The following is a 17,538-nucleotide window of genomic DNA, read 5'->3' on the forward strand; positions in this document are numbered from 1 at the left end:
CATGTATTACTTATACAATTAAATATACTTCTTCTAGAGAAGACAAGCAGAACAGAAGGAGGGCCAAGTCATCCAGATTCTCCAAATGGAGCTCCAAAATCAAGCTCAGAGGGAGGCTAAATGGGAGGTAATGCCATGACTTGCTCAGCGGGACGCCATCTCCCCTGGCCCTGCTCTAACCCAATTAGAAAGGCCCCATTGAGAACACAAAGACTTCTGGTCTCAGAGCCAAGAAACCAGCTTCCCAGCAGGGGAGCAGGAACTCACTTGAGCAAGTTATGGAAAAGAATGTCAAAAGCAATGATGTGAAAATAGCTGATGGACACAGAGACCTAAACTTAATTAAAGAAGTGCACATCCTTCAGCCACCAGATCCCTCCTTGCTGCTATTGCCACCACACACACACCCTCCTTTATCTCCTAGAGAAACTAAACAAGAATCAGGATCCCATCAGCACCAGCACTCCAGTAACAAAACGCAGTGGCTGCCAATGTTTGGGCTTCTTACATCATTGAAAGGAAAGGGCAAGTCACAAAAGGAACCATATCGACTTATGTAAGACATGGCACAGAACAGAGAAGCTTCTCAGAGAAGAACAGCAAACTCACCAATTGCTAGGATTAACTGAAACCTCCCACAGTTCAGACTGCCCCAAACCATGACATCAGGGAGGCTGCGAATGCATCCAACTTCCTCTATTTATCAAGCTGGCTAAAACCCAGGGTAATACCAGCATTACCAGAAAAAAAAGGGTAAGCAGACTGTACTAGTGGTTTGGGTGGGAAGGGAATTATCTCTGTATGTACTTAGAGCCCTGCTCCAGTGCTGAGGAAGCTCTCAGAGAGGCTGCATCCAAGAATCAGAACTCCTGTGCTCATAGGCTGCTCAGAGGTCCTGGGTGCCAGCCACAGGGTCCATGCATCCTGGTGATAATCAGCAAAACAAGGAGCAAAGTACACAAGTAACAGCAGCCCCGGGCAGCTGCCCCACTGTCCTCTGGGGTAATGTGATGCTGGTCCAAAGACCAACAACAACAAAAAAACCCCGGTGAGAGGCAGCATCCTGCAGGACTCAGTGCTTCATTCAGAACCTAATGATTTTTTTTTTTTTGGTGAGGAAGATTAGCCCTGATCTAACATCTGTTGCCAATCCTCCTCTTTTTGCTGAGGAAGACTGGCCCTGGGCTAACATCCATGCCCATCTTCCTCTACTTTATATGTGGGATGCCTGCCACAGCATGGCTTGATAAGCAGTGTGTAGGTCTGTGCCTGGGATTTGAACCTGCGAACCCCGGGCCACTGAAGCAGAGCGGGCAAACTTAATCACTGTGCCACTGGCCGGCCCCCAGAACCTAATGATTAATTAGCAGCCCAGAATGAGGAGCAGAATAGCTCACGGTTCCTGGTGATGACACCAACGTCATGGAAGGAAGGAGCAGAGGACAAAGAGGCCTTGATAAATTGCAAACAGGGGCAGAAATAAGCAAAGAGAAGCTTCTCCACACTAGTAGGAAAAGCAAATGGCACAGATGGAGATGATGGTGTAGGTTAGGCTTGTGAGCATATACAGGAGAAGGTCTGGGATATGCAGGTTCTTGGCTGTAGAGTGGTAGGTATTGCCATTGAACAACAAACAAGAGTGGTTCTAGAACCTTGTAGTGGCCCCATTACTGATCATACCCTACATAATAGGACCTTTACCTACACAGACTGGTTTCTGGATGCCACCATTCAAGAGGAGTTCAATTGTGAGATGGCTCTGGAAAACCCTAAAGAGAATTCATTCAATAAACACTTACCGAATGCCTACTACATGCTAAAAAACAGGGCCACTCTGTATGGTTGTGCAGGTTGCACCCTGCACAAGGGTGCCTGGCCAAGAGGACCATTAGATCCTGAACCCAGAATGCCAGCTTTTCTGGAAGTGCCATATGAACCAGCTGCGGGCTCTGTCACAGGCATAACAGGAGCTCCAAGGAAGGGCACCTAAACTAGTGTAGGGAAATGGATCCAGGCAAGTTTCCTCAAGGAGGTAACAATCATGCTGCATCCTAAAGGATGTGCAACTCCCTTTACATGAAGAAATGGGAAAGAACATTCCAAGAGAGGAAATAGCCTAAACCAAGACACAGAGCCAAAGACTGGCATGGAGTGGGCAGGACTTTGAATCAGTTTGATGTTGCTGAAGCATAAACAGCAAAGCAGAGAATAACCAGAAGGGACCCTGGAGAGATGGGGCAGAAAACTGGTGGAATGTATTAAAAATATCATCTGTGAACAGACTGGGAAAAATCCATGTTGCATGTCCAGATGGAGGTTGCGATGGATTATGAATAATATCCATTATGTATACAAGGCACTCACAGAAAGAAAATGGCAACCAGGCATTCTCCATCTCTACCATGGCCAGAGATGATGTCTAAAAGGTGGTTTAGACCACAGCCCAAGGGACTTAAATTAAACAAGAGGAAGAATGTCCTGGTATCGATAATTGTTATATTATAGATGTGACTAAGAGAGCTTTTGGACTTGCTTTCTGAAACATCTAAAAGGATGACCTCTTCAGCTCTCTTGTGAGGCTGCATGCAGAGGTAGAATGAACCAGGCCAGGAAAAGTAGCTGGTGGATCTCCTGCAACTGTTGGTACCATGCTACTTTCCTGCAGCACTGAAAGCTATCTTTTCTTTCTTCCCCTCTCTCTAGTCTTCTCTTCCTCTCTTCTACTCTCCTTCATACTACAGTTTCCCTCTTTTCCTTCCCTCCCCTTACCTAGCTTGAGGCTTGCCAAACATAGTCCAAGGGCTAAAATGCTGCTGGTTACCTCTGCCCAGAGCTGGAGAAGAGGGTATTAAAGACTACATGGTGAGAGACCCACTTTCGAATGACTCCCTGATCACCAGACCAAACCCGCTGGGTGAGGCAACCACAGCCCTCCACCAACATGGTGACATGGCAGAACTAAAAGTTTTCCAACACAAAGCATGACTTTCTTTAGGGCATAAACAATTACCACCTTAAAAGTAAATGCACATGCAAGGATATACCAATTAATTCTTTCTCAGAGCATTAATTTACTATTTCACCAAAAGGACACTTATATACTTGATTTTTTAAATGCAAGTCTTACATTAAGCTGAATGCATACAAAGTTAACTAGACGGGAACTTTCTCCCATTTGTATGAAAACATCCCACCAAGAAAATTGAATTTAGATAACTACCACAACCTCAGATCAATCCCAGCTGCCATGCCTGATATTTTCTAATTAACTCTTAACTTCTCTTTCCATTGGGTAGCAACAAATGCTGGGTATTTCCTTCTATTTAAACTATGTTTTGATATTGTATTTTCAATAATAAAATAAAATATGAGTAAAATACACATAGATGAAAAAACAAACAATTGTACATATAGGATGGGCCCCACCAAGTAACTAAGAAAACCACCATATTAATTTTTCCTTTGTTTGTTAAATTTTTGTTGTATATTTGACACTTGGGCTAAAAATTAACACTGGTGCATTAGAATTTTTCTGTTTCCAAAAATATTTGCCACTTGAGATGTACTAAACACTTAACTTCTCCTTAGTCCAACTCCAGGGAGTAAAAGACAAGGAAACCATAATAACGTTTTTATTGTTCCCACTGGAAATGAGTAAGCAGTTACATTATTATCCAGCCCTACTTCACAGATAAACTGTGAAAGATAGGAACTTGGTGATTTATTAATATCATTTTTTAATTCAAAGTGAGAGCCTCAATCTCAACCTCTATACTGCTGTGTCTCTGCTGACTTTTCCAGCAAAAGAAATTTCTAGTCCTTCCCTTCTTTGTTAGATAGCAAAACTGGCCATAAATTCTCCCTATCCCAAGGAATGCAGAAATGCTCCAGATGGAGGAGGAGAGAGAATTAAGACTAAAAAGAAATGAAGAAATTCTCTGAGAAATATCTGATTCAATTAGGAAATGCAACATAAGGATTAGGTATTCCAGAGAGAGAAGAGAGGGAAAAAGGAGCAGAGAGCTTGTTCAAAGAAATAATAGCTGAGAACTTCCCAAACCTGGAGAAGCAGTGGGAAATACAAGTGAATGAAGTCAATAGATCTCCTAAATATATCAACATAAAAAGACCCTCTCCAAGGCTTATAGTAGTAAAGCTGGCAAGTCAATGACAAAGAAAAAATATTAAAGGCAACAAGACAAAAAAAATGTACAAAAGAATTCCTATCAGACTCTTAGCCAATTTCTTGGCAGAAATTTTACAGGCTAAGAGAGTGGAATGATATATTCAAAATTCTGAAAAACAAAATCTTTCAGCCAAGAATACTCTATCCAGCAAATATATCCTTCAGATATGATGGAGAAATAATAACTATCCCAGATAAACAAAAGCTAATGGAGTTCATTGCCACAAGACCCCCCACTACAAGAAATGCTCAAGAAGGCCCTCATGCTTGGGAAAAAAAAAAAAAGAGAGAGGGGATACAAAGCTTTGAGCAAGGAGAAAAATACGTAGACAAAATCAGAAAAATTGCAGCTGTCTATCAGAACAGGTTAGCAAACACTTAATTATAACATCAAGATTAAGGGAGGGAAAATACCAAAAATAAATATAACCCCATCACTTTAAACACAATCTCACAACACAAGATGGAATAAGTTGTGACAATAATAACTTAGAAGGGGAAGAGGGAAGGGATGGAATCGACTTGGTCTAAGGAAATAAGAGGCCATCACAAAATGGACTACCTCATCTACGAGATTTTTTATACAAATCTCATGGTAACCACCAAACAAATAATCAGAACAGAGACACATATGATAAATAAAGAGAAAACTAAGAAAACCATCATACAGAACTACCAAACTGAATTGGTAGTCTAAAACACACAGGATGAGCAACAAAGCAAATGCAAAAGAACTGGAAAATAAGCGATAAAATAGCAACATTAAGCCCTCATATATCAATAATCACTCTAAATGTAAATGGATTGAATTCGCCAATCAAAAGACACAGAGTGGCTGGATGGATTAAAAAACAAGATCCAACAATATGCTGCCTCCAGCAAACACATCTCAGCTCTAAAGATAAACACAGGCTCAGAGTGAAAGGATGGAAGACAATACTCTAAGCTAATGGCAAACAAAAGAAAGCAGGTGTTGTCATGCTCATATCAGACAAAGTAGACTTCAAGATAAAACAGGTAATGAGAGACAAAGAGGGGCAATATATAATTATAAAAGGGACACTCCACCAAGAAGACGCATCACTTATAAATATATGCACCCAACACAGGAGCACCAAAGCACATAAAGCAACTATTAACAAACCTAAAAGGAGATATTAACAACAACACAATAATAGTAGAGGATCTTAACACCCCACTTACATCAATGGATAGATCATCCAGACAGAAAGTCAGTAAGGAAATAGTAGACTTAAACAAAAAACTAGACCAGAGGGACTTAATAGATATATATAGAGCACTCCATCCAAATGCAGCAGATTACACATTCTTCTCAATCATGCATGGAACATTCTCAAGGATAGACCATATGCTGGGAAATAAGACAAGCCTCTATAAATTTAAGAAGATTGAAATCATAACAAGCATCTTTTCCAACTATAATGCTATGAAACTAGAAATCAACTACAAGAAAAAAATTGGGAAATTGACAAAGACCTGGAGACTAAACAACATGCTACTGAACAACCCACGGATCATTGAAGAAATTAAAGGAGAAATCAAAAAGCATCCGGAGACAAATGAAAATGAAAATACACCATACCAACTCATATGGGATGCAGCAAAACTGGTCCTGAGAAGGAAACTCATAGCAATACAGGCCCACCTTAACAAACAAGAAAAATCCCAAATAAGCAACCTTAAACTACACCTAACAGAATTAGAAAAAGAAGAATAAACAAAGTCCAAAGTCAGCAGAAGGAAGGAAATAATAAAAATTAGAGCAGAAATAAATGAAATTGAAACCAAAAAAACAGTAGAAAGGATCAATGAAACAAAGAGCTCGTTCTGAGAAGATAAACAAAATTGATTACCCCTTAGCCAGATTCACCAAGAAAAAAAGAGAGAAGGCTCAGATAAATAAAATTAGAAATGAAAGAGGAGAAATTACAATGGATACCACAGAAATACAAAGGATTAGAAGAGAATACTATGAAAAACTATATGCCAAAAGATTGGACAATCTAGAAGAAATGGATAAATTCTTAGACGCATACAACCTCCCAAAACTGAATCAAGAAGAAACAGAGAATCTGAATAGACCAATTACGAGTAAAGAGATTGAAATAGTAATCCAAAACCTCCCAAAAAATAAAAGTCCAGGACCAGATGGCTTCTCTGGAGAATTCTACCAAACATTCAAAGAAGATTTAACACCTACCCTTCTCAAACTATTCCAAAAAATAGAGGAAGATGGAACACTTCCTAACACATTCTATGAGGCCAACATCACCCTGATACCAAAGCCAGACAAGGACAATACAAAGAAGGAAAATTACAGGCCAATATCGCTGATGAACATAGATGCAAAAATCCTCAACAAAATATTGGCAAACTGAATACAGCAATACATTAAAAAGATCATACACCATGATCAAGTGGGATTTACACCAGGGACACAGGGATGGTTCAACATCCGCAAATCAATCAATGTGATACATCACATTAACAAAATGAGGAATAAAAACCACATGATCATCTCAATAGATGCAGAGAAAGCATTTGACAAGATCCAAGATACATTTATGATAAAAACTCTCAACAAAATGGGTATAGAAGGAAAGTACCTCAACATAATAAAGGCCATATATGACAAACCCACAGCATCATACTCAATGGGGAAAAACTGAAAGCCATTCCTCTGAGAACAGGAACAAGCCAAGGGTGCCCACTCTCGCCACTCTTATTCAACATAGTACTGGAGGTTTTGGCCAGAGCAATTAGGCAAGGAAGAGGCATAAAAGGAATCCAAATAGGCAACGAAGAAGTGAAACTCTCACTGTTTGCAGATGACATGATTTTATATATAGAAAACCCTAAAGAATCTGTCAGAAAACTATTAGAAATAATCAACAACTACAGCAAAGTTGCAGGGTACAAAATCAACTTACAAAAATCAGTTGCACTTCTATACTCTAATAACAAACTAACAGAAAGAGAACTCAAGAGGACAATCCCATTTACAATCACAACAAAAAGCATAAAATATCTATGAATAAATTTAACCAAGGAGGTGAAAGACCTATACAATGAAAACTATAAGACATTATTGAAAGAAATCGATGATGACATAAAAAAATGGAAAGATATCCCATGCACATGGATTGGAAGAATAAACATAGTTAAAATGTTCATACTACCAAAAGCAATCTACGGTTTCAATGCAATCCCAATCAGAATCCCAATGACATTCTTCACAGAAACAGAACAAAGAATACTAAAATTCTTATGGGGCAATAAAAGACCCCAAATAGCTAAAGCAATCCTGAGAAAAAAAAGAACAAAGCTGGAGGCATCACAATCCCTGACTTCAAAATATACTACAAAGCTATAATAATTAAAACAGCATGGTACCAGTACAAAAACAGACACACAGATCAATGGAACAGAATTGAAAGCCCAGAAATACAACCACACATCTACGGACAGCTAGTCTTTGACAAAGGAGCTAAGAATATACAATGGAGAAAGGAAAGTCTCTTCAATAAATGGTGCTGGGAAAACCGGACAGCCACATGCAAAAGAATGAAAGTAGACCATTATCTTACACCATACACACAAATTAACTCAAAATCGATCAAAGACTTGAAGGTAAGACCCGAAACTATAAAACTCTTAGAAGAAAATATAGGCAGTACACTCTTTGACATCAGTCATAGAGGGATCTTTTCAAATTCCATGTCTACTCGGACAAGGGAAACAAAAGAAAAAATAAACAAGTGGGACTTCATCAGATTAAAGAGCTTCTGCAAGGCAAATGAAACCAGGATCAAAATGAAAAGACAACCCACCAGCTTGGAGAAAATACTTGCAAATCATATATCTGACAAGGGGTTAATCTCCATAATATATAAAGAAGTCACACAACTGAACAACAAAAAAACAACCCAATCAAAAAATGGGCAGAGGATATGAACAGACATTTTTCCAAGGAAGATATACAGATGGCCAATAGGCACATGAAAAGATGTTCAACATCACTAATCATCAGGGAAATGCAAATCAAAACTACTCTAACATATCACCTTATACCTGTTAGAATGGCTATAATCACCAAGACAAAAAATAACAAATGTGGAGAAACGGGAACCCTAATTCACTGTTGGTGGGAAAGCAAACTGGTGCAGCCTCTATGGAAAACAGGATGGAGATTCCTCAAAAAATTAAAAATAGGGGCTGGCCCTGTGGCTTAGCGGTTAAGTGCATGCGCTCCGCTGCTGGCGGTCCGGGTTCGGATCCTGGGCGCCCACCGACGCACCGCTTCTCTGGCCATGCTGAGGCCACGTCCCACATACAGCAACTAGGAGGATGTGCAGCTATGACATACAACTATCTACTGGGGCTTTGGGGGAAGAAAAATAAATAAAATTATAAAAAAAAAATTAAAAATAGAAGTACCTTATGATCCAGCTATCCCACTACTGGGTATTTATCCAAAGAACCTGAAATTAACAATCCAAAGAGGCTTATGCACCCCTATGTTCATTGCAGCATTATTCACTATAGCCAAGAAGTGGAAGCAACCCAAGTGTCCCTCGACTGATGATTGGATAAAGAAGATGTGGTATATATAGTCAATGGAATACTACTCAGCCAAAAAAAAGACAAAATCTTCCCATTTGCAACAAGATGGGTGGACCTGGAGGGTATTATGTTAAGTGAAATAAGCCAGAGAAAGACAAACACCACATGATTTCACTAATATGTGGAAGATAAACTAACACACAGACAGAGAGAGCAGTTTGGTGGTTACCAGGGGGAAGGGGCTTGGTGGGTGGGCACAATGGGTGAAGGGAGACATTTATATGGTGACTGACAAATAATAATGTACAGCTAAAATTTCACAATGTTATAAACAATTATGACATCAATAAAAAAAAATACAGAGGTTTTTAATAAAAAGACAGATATTCTCCCAATCTGACCTGAGAAAACCAATGTATCAATGAGTTAGGTATCTTTCTATACCTGACTAAAAATTATTAAAGCTTCTTGAAGCAATGCAAAAAAAAAAAAAATTCTCCCTATCCCAGTATGCCTTTCCATATGCAATGTGACTCTGCAGCTCCTCCTATCAAAAGGTGGAGTCTATTTCTCCACCCCCTGAATGTGGGCTGGGCTTGCCACTTGCTTTGCCCAATGGGACATGAGCAAACGTGATGCAAGCAGAAGCTTGAGAAGGGCTTGAGCATGAAGTTTTCTCTCTCTTGCTGCTCTTGGAACCTTTCTATCACATCAGCATGCAAACAGCCTGAGCTAGCCTACAAGATGGTGAAAGGCACGTGCCCAGTCAATGCCACTGTGCTAACCCCCGGGAACAGAGTCATCTAGCTGACTGGCAGCTGACTGCAGGTATGTGAGTGAGCCCAACCGAGACCAGCAGGAACATCGAGCTGAGCGCAACCCAAATTGCAGACTCTAGAACTGGGAACTACTGAAACGGCTGTAGCTTAGAGCCACTAAAAACTTGGGGATGTTTTGTTACACAGAATAAGCTAACTTATATAACCTTCTTTCTTCCTTTCCTTCCTCTTCATTCTTTCTCTTCCTCTCTATCTACCCTTCCTTCCTTTCATTATTTCCACCACCCACCCCCACGCTTCTTGCTTTCTTCTCTTCCTTCTACAAGTACTACAAGTACCTATTTAAGGGCCCACAGGTACAAGACACTGGCCCAGCCTAGTTCTAATTTGAAGACTGCCTCATTTTCTTCTAACCCACTCCCTCTGAAGCCTGCACAAGCAGACTCTGCAAAGCTTGCATGGTCCATGGGCCCCACTCATAAAGTGATTCAGCAAGATGTTTCTGAGGACCAGCAGGCCATAGGGTAGACTCTTGGCAGAGTTTGTAGCCCATCTCTGGGCATTTGCTGGTGATAATCCCCCTGAGAGAGTCATTTGTCACTGTGACCTGTCGAATGGAGTACTGAGGTGTATTCTAGCCCTCCCCTCCACCCATTACTCCTTGCTACCACAGGGGAAGTCTAATAGGATAAACAGGCCTTTCACACCAGGCACCCAAGGGTTAAGGGTCATAGCCCAAGACCCCTTCCCTCCTGTGGCTGCCCAGGCTAAGTGAGCACAAGGTATATTTATAACTACAGGAAACAACGCACTGTGAGTGTAAAATGCTTAGATTTCCATTTGTTTACTACATGAATAAAAGAAAATCAATAGGATCATCTTGCTAATGACATCAAACTTCTCAGTACAACTCAGAAGCCAGAAGAAGGTCATTTCTTAAAATGCTTTTCTTTCCTATTCCACATTTATAGTCTGTACTTTATTCCCACTCTAACTTATTTTTTCCCCTGAATGATGTTTTTTCAGACTTTTTAAAAGCTTACTTTTCCCTGGTGTCCTGGAACCTGCCATTTGTTTGTGGTTACAACATTAATGTTTAGAAAGGTCAATTTAGATGTCATGGTTGGATAAATGTTCATTTTTTAAAATAATATTTTAAATGGGACTCTTTTCTCCCTTAGGATTCCCTGGAGAAGTTCTCTTCTTCTCTAGGTGCATGTGTGAATGTATTTTGAAACTGACCACCAAAATGTCAGGTGGACAGAGATTTTAATGGCTTCCATCAATAAGAATAAATCAGAAGTATATCCTCTGGAACACATTTCTAAGATTTTTCTTGATTTTCCAATGCTGTCTTCTGGAAGAGCAGAGGAAGACTTTATTGCCCCAAGCGCCTTCCAATATCTCCCTATGTCCCAAAACTGTCTATAGAACCTCCCCATCTAAAGAGAATGACTTTTCCTCCTCCTCATCTGTTCTTGATAGCAATAATCCCTTTCATTTGTACCGTGACTTATGGTAGACAAAATGCCTTTGCATGCATTATCCCAATGACCCACAAATGTTTACAGAGAAGCTGCCAGGCAAGTTCCTAACCCCATGCTAGGTACTGGGGATACACGGAAAAGCAAAATAAGTCCTGATTTCAAGGAGCTTATTGTCTAGTGGGGAAACAAAGATGTAATACAAAAATTAACACTAAGAAATACAAAACTGCAACTGTGGTAAGTGCCACCAAGAAAAGCATATGGACCTCTGGGTGAAGACAGTGGGATTTGACCTAGGGGGTCAGGGAAGGTTTCTCTGTGGAAGTGATGCTAAAACCTGAAGGACAAGTGAGAGGAATTAATTTAGCAAAGAGGCAGGGAAAGACCATACCAAGTAGAGGAAGCAATATGTGCAAAGGCAACTGTGGCAGGAGGAAGTAGGGCCCATGTAAGGAACTGAAAAAAGGCCAGAGTGAGCAGCACACAGAGGGGCAGGGGGAGCAGTCTGAGGGATGAGGCTGGAGGAGCAGGCAAGGCTCAGCTCAACCTGAGGCTTGGTGGCCAAGGTGAGGATTTGTGTGTTTTGTTCTGAGAGCAATGGAAAGTCACTGAAGGATTTTAAACAGAGGGTGACGTGTTCACATTTTAACAAGACTGTTTTGGCTGTTGAGTGGAAAATGGATTGCAGGGTGACAGAGTGGAAGTGGGGTTCCAGTCTGGGATTTCTGATCTCCATTCTCAAACAGTGCTCTCAAGGTCTGAGCAATTCAGTGAAACAAAAATCCAAAGTAAGAGGTATAATCAAGGAAGGGAGACTATAGATTTGTTTATGTCATACACACATGAAAATCTAATGAAATATAATGGGAATCAGAGTTCAGAAAAGGAGGAAGATTCAAAATAATTATACAAATCAGTTTTCCCTTTACACCAGGGGTCAGCAAACCTTTTCTGTAAAAGGTCACATAGCAAAGTTTTCCAGCCTTGAAGGCTGTAAGATATCTGCTGCAACTACTCAACTCTGCCATTGTAGCAAGAAAATGGCCCTAGACAAAATGTAAATGAATGGGCGTGGCTGTGTGCCAATAAAACTTTATTTACAAATCAAGAGGCTAGTGGGATTTTGCCCGTGGGCAGTAGTTTGCACTGCTCTCTATGAATGAAGAAGTGATTATACTATTTGAGGTGAAAGAACTCCTCTCCTACCCCAAAAGTTCTTAATTTTTGACTGATATCTGAAAGACCACCTCTTAAGGCTTATTTTTTTGTAAGGCATTGCAACCTGTTAAAGAATGCACATTTCAATTACTGTGGTCATTAACAGATGAGTGTGACTTAATTGATCAGGTCAACTTTGATGGTGAGTAGGGATACTACAGGCATGGATGCTGGAGAGGGCCCAGTGGGGTCAGGCATGGACAAAACAGGAGCATTGAGATGGGAAGTGGCTGTTAGCTCGGAGAGGGCAAAGTGGGGAGGAATAGGGAAGAGACTCCCAAGGAGGGGTTTGCTTACATTATTGGTTTAGGTTTTCTCGGCTGTTCCTTAGAAACTGGAAATCAAGCAGCTCTCCTACATCCAGGAAAATCTCCCAGTTGCTGGCTGGCCTTTTCCTGATTCTATTTTTTTTTTTCCTCCCTCATCAGGATGTTCTCTTCAAGCATCAACACTACCTGCTCCTTTTGCTTACGTTGCCTTCAAATGACTCTACTTGGCTCCACCGGAAGTGGAGTTATTTTTGCAGACTGGATGGTGTAAGGTAGGGTGGGGAAAGCCTCCGATGGTGGAAACTCCTCTCTCACCAGGGAACTTGGCCGTGGCCTCACACCAGAGCAGGGCCATCCATTTTCTTCTTTTTTTAGCACGATCCTCTTTGACTCGCCCTGTGCTGCTGATTTGTCAGCGTGTTTTTTCCAGGAGACCTGGCAAACAACAACTTGACAGGTTCAATGGTTTTCATTGACAGCCCCAATGGAGTCCTCTGAAGACTGCAAAACTGGACATACAAATAGCCCATAAAAATCTTACCTCCCACAAGCGTCTGGACGCTGCCTTTTCCCAAATGACCCTTCAGCACTGATGCAGCATGGGTGGCTTCACAGTATTTTTTTAAATGATTTTTCCAAAACTGAGGTGTTCCAAGTAGTGTGGGAGGATTATTCTTTCCCTTGCAGTAAGAGACTAATTCCCAGGAGATTTGGGGAAAACAGGAGCAGAACACATGAGTGAAGTGACTCCCAAAGCTAATCGCTTGCCACCAGACCCCAAAGTCTCCATGAACAATGAGGTCATTGGGCCTAACTGTTACAAGGTCTGTAACTCCCTTTAATTCACTGCAGGGAAAGCAGTGTGATATTATGTGTGCATCAGTTAGTGTAACCTTGAACTCTTTGAGGGGTCAGCAAACCTGAGAGCAGAAAGGCCACTCTCCAGAAGCAGCTCCCACAAGTCCTTCTGCTACCCAGGTCTCGACCAACAATCCACACTTTGCTAGTCAGCGTATGGAATGCCAAAAACATTCTACTGGTGAAACTAGTGACTTGTTAACTAGAATTATACCTAGAATGCTGAGGGGAAAAGTAAACATTATTTCTCTCATCTGAAGTATAACAGTCACATAGGTTAGTCTCAGGGATGGATGAAAAATTTTACAGTAAGAGAAGTGCAGGGTGAATAAGAATCAAGATATTTCAATTAGTCTCCCAGGTTCCCATTAGACAGGGTTGGGTTGAAAGGAAATGGACCAAAATGGGAAAGTCAGGTTACAGCTAGTGGGGTTTCCCAGGAAGGAATATTCAATAACTTCCTAACTCTTTGTGAACTGTCGATGAATATTAACCATAGAAAAGAAAAGGCGCCATGCCCACTCATAAAGCAAATGGCAGAGCGTTTCAAGGGGCATAAGTCCCTGCCTTTGAATTCTGGCTCTGCCATTTGCTGCCCTTAAAACATCAGGCATGTAACTCAGTCTTTCTGTGTGCCTCAGTTTCTTCATCTGTAAAATGGGGATAATACCAATAGCATCCATCTCACAGTTGTTGGGACACATAAATGTGTCAATACATATAAAACAATCCCTGGAACATAGCAAACGCTCAATAAATAGTAATTATCAGCATTATACTTAGAAATATAGATTGAAAATAGCATTCGATATGAAAATGATCCTTCCTGAATAAAGAAAATGTAGCGTGTTCATGCAAGTAAAAACAAGTGTACAATATCTCAAAATATCTGCATTTAAAACTCACATTCTAAAAGTATTATAAGGTGCCTTTAGTTATTCTACAGTAATAATGGCAAATTGTTGACAAAATTATCAAAGCATTTTTACATATAATACTGCAGAAAAAAGGGAGGTGTAGGGAGGCAGCAAATATTTTGACTGAGTCATGATAAGAATGACCAGTATTTAATTGTAGCCTACCACAAGTTGCAGGATAAAGTAATCGTGGATATTGAATGCCTCTCTACCTCAGATTCCTTACCCTTAATATGAGGATAACCATCATATTTGTGTCCTAGAATTCTTGTGAAGGAGTACTGAGTAAGCACAGGAAAAGTGCTCAACATAGAGTTAGGCTCATAGCACAGGCTCAGACAAAATATTAGCTATTAGTGTTATCACCATCATGAACTGCTTAGGTGTGTCAGGCACTCTGCTAATTGCTTCACATGCCCGGACTATGCGTGAAATTGAATGTGCTTCTCTAGAAGAGACCGTGTCAGCGGTGGGCCCACCGCTCTTTCTGCACTCTTTCCTCCGTGGCCGTCCCACCTTGCCCAGCCCCTCTTCTGCCTCCCTTCCCTGTGCTCTTCTCTTCATTCCCACCCTATCACAACTGCCCCCAGGAGCGTAGCTAATATCCACTCTTGATCCCTGAGTGTGAAGGTCCTAATGAACTTCCTGTCTCAAAAGGCACTGGCACTAAACTAACTCGGGTGGTTGAATTGATGACTTTGTCATTTGTTAAAGGAATCTGGGACCTGGGGGAGAAAGTGAGGATGATATTTGAGGGGCCAAGGCCACCTTTGAAGGGTTTATTCTCTCGCAGCCCCTGGGTCGTCCCCACCCCGGCCCGGGAGGAGGACAGCCTCACTGCATGGAGAGCGAGTGTGCTGCCCTGCTCGGCGCCTTCCCATTCAACAAATATTGAGTGAGTAAATACCATGTGCCAGGCACTACATGCAGCACTAGGGACACACTGGCGAGCAAGACAGATCCAACTGTGCCCTTCTGGAACTTACAGGCCAGTGGGGCACTCAAACGAAAATGTAAATGGACAAATATATGAAACAATCACAAGTTTTAAAGGGGGCTGTGAAGTCAACACATAAGGAACTGAATTATATTCTCAGAGAAGCCAACGACACAGAAAGAATGTGCAACTTGCTCCATATCATAAAGCCCAGCAAATAGAAAGTATGTCACCACATGATCATTTCTATTAAGAGGCTCATGTTGGCAGGAGTCAGGCTAACGCTTTGCCAACATGCCAAGAAACCTTAACTCCGAGTGGGGGAACGTTCCTTTTCACCCAGCTGGTCTTCCATGGCTTTTTCTTTACTTTTAAAGATGAGACTAGGCTGGACCAGTATTTTGATATTTTCTCTCAGACCAGTTTTGGATGAAAAAATGGAGTAGAAACATGCATCTTAAAGGAATCAAAATTATAATACTTAGAGAATATAGTAAATCTTTATTTGCTTATAAGCTGTTAGCTAAGGTTATAGGATTAGACTAGAAAATGCATTCCCCCAAGAGCTGGTGTAAAATTGCTTTCTTCTTAATACACCTCAAAATGCCAACTCTGGGGGGAGAGGTAGGACTATGGGTGGCTTATATTTGTTTCATTGTGGTTTTCTGTAATTCCTAAAATTTTAACAATAAAGATACATTATTTTTAAAAACAGAAAAATAAATCTTACAGGCATAGTGTATTTTTTTTTCTATCCAAGTAGCAGCAAAACAAAACAACACTAAAAACATTATTAGCTGCTCAATAAAATCTGTGTGTTACTAGTAAGTATTAAGTAGAAAACTAAAGGAGGGAAGTAGATACAAAGCGGGTGTGGGAGGGGGTGGCAAGTTTTGAGAGGTGACCTGTGAAAGCATCATGAAGACGTGTGAGCAAAGTACCTGCTGAAGAGGTCAGGGAGTGAGCCTGCAGGCTCGCTGGGGGTGAGCACTGCAGGCAGAAGGCACTGTGCCCTGGAAGAGGATCCTCGCTTGCCTATTTACCCAGACACGCAAAATCGCTTCAGACCGGAATCAGTCTGGACTTAATGGAACAATAGAACAAGTCAGAAGAAAATTAAGTGATGGGTCAGATGGCGTTGAGAGAAGAAACAACAGCCCAGGTCTAGTAAAAGCAACCTCTGGTTGGGCAGGGTGCTAAGCGCTTTATTGGTACTGAATCCCTGCAATGACCCTAGCTAGGGTGCGTAAATAATGTCCAAACTGGGGTAGGTATCTGTGAGTAAAATGAGGCACTATTAATTAATGCAGAGAAAACAGGCAGAAATCAGGGCTGCCTTGGGCAAACCGGGATATATCACCACTCTACCCAGAAGGCACACTATTATAACTGCTTTACAGAACAGGAAACTGAAATATGGCATAGAGAGGTTAAATAACTTGCCTGAGGTCACAGAGGTAAATGGCAGAGTGAAGATCTAAACTTCTTCAGATCCCACACTTCAGAACTCACTCTCTTGATATCCACACAGTATTGCCTCTCTGTGTTTTGTATGCTAGGAAGCCCCTGGTGCTAAAAACCTGGGCTGTAGCTATCATCAGGAGTAGGAGGTTAGGCTGGAAAAAGCACTAGCTTTTAGAGCTCAACACCACCACTTTACAAGGTCAGCCACCCTGGACAACCACAGTAACCTCTCCAAGCCTTGGTTCAGTCACCTGTAAAACAAAGCTACCGAGACCAACTCACAACCTCGCTGCAACACTCGGACGAGGCCGAGTTTGTGAAAACGCTTTGGAAGCTGAAAAGCACAACATGGATTTAATTCTAAAAAGTTATCATATGTAAAAATCTGCATTTTCTCTCAAAGGGCCAAATAGTAAATATTTTCTATAAATGGCCAAATAGTAAATATTTTAGGCTTTGCAGCCCATATGGTCTCTGTTGCAACTACTGAACTCTACTCTTGTAGCATGAAAGCAGTCACAATATATAAATGACCAAGTGTGGCTGTGTGCCAATAAAACTTTATTTACAGAAACAGGTGGAGGGCCACAGGCCATACTTAGCCAACCCTGACCTAAAGAAATCCTATTTAAAATTGCAACCCCTCAATGCTCCCCGTGCCTCTTTTCTGAATCACTTTCCTCCACAGATAGCACTAACCACCATCTAACATAATCGCATATTTTACTTATTTATTATCTGCTTCTCCCACTGGAAAAGTTTTGTTGAAGGCAGAGGTTTTGTCTGTTTGGTTCACTGTTGAGTCTCCAGTGCCCAGAAAAGGGCCTGTGGCACATAGT

The 17,538-nt window shown here is 41.1% G+C and overlaps 1 protein-coding gene across 3 annotated transcripts in view; it reads right to left on the bottom strand.

The window, feature by feature from the left end:
- The window catches only part of ADGRG2 (adhesion G protein-coupled receptor G2), a 137,454-nt gene that overhangs the window by 90,801 nt on the left and 29,115 nt on the right, over positions 1–17,538 (bottom strand). Inside the window, exon 1 of one of the 3 annotated variants that reach the window (XM_058535533.1) lies at positions 12,839–14,134. The exons of the other annotated variants lie outside the window; for them this stretch is intronic. The gene's annotated coding sequence lies outside the window, so the exon portion shown is untranslated. Of the gene's footprint in view, positions 1–12,838; positions 14,135–17,538 lie in introns of those variants that run through there. 3 annotated transcript variants of the gene reach the window in all.

The sequence above is a fragment of the Diceros bicornis genome, chromosome X (assembly GCF_020826845.1).
Source record: "Diceros bicornis minor isolate mBicDic1 chromosome X, mDicBic1.mat.cur, whole genome shotgun sequence".
Classification (NCBI taxonomy): Eukaryota; Metazoa; Chordata; class Mammalia; order Perissodactyla; family Rhinocerotidae; genus Diceros; species Diceros bicornis.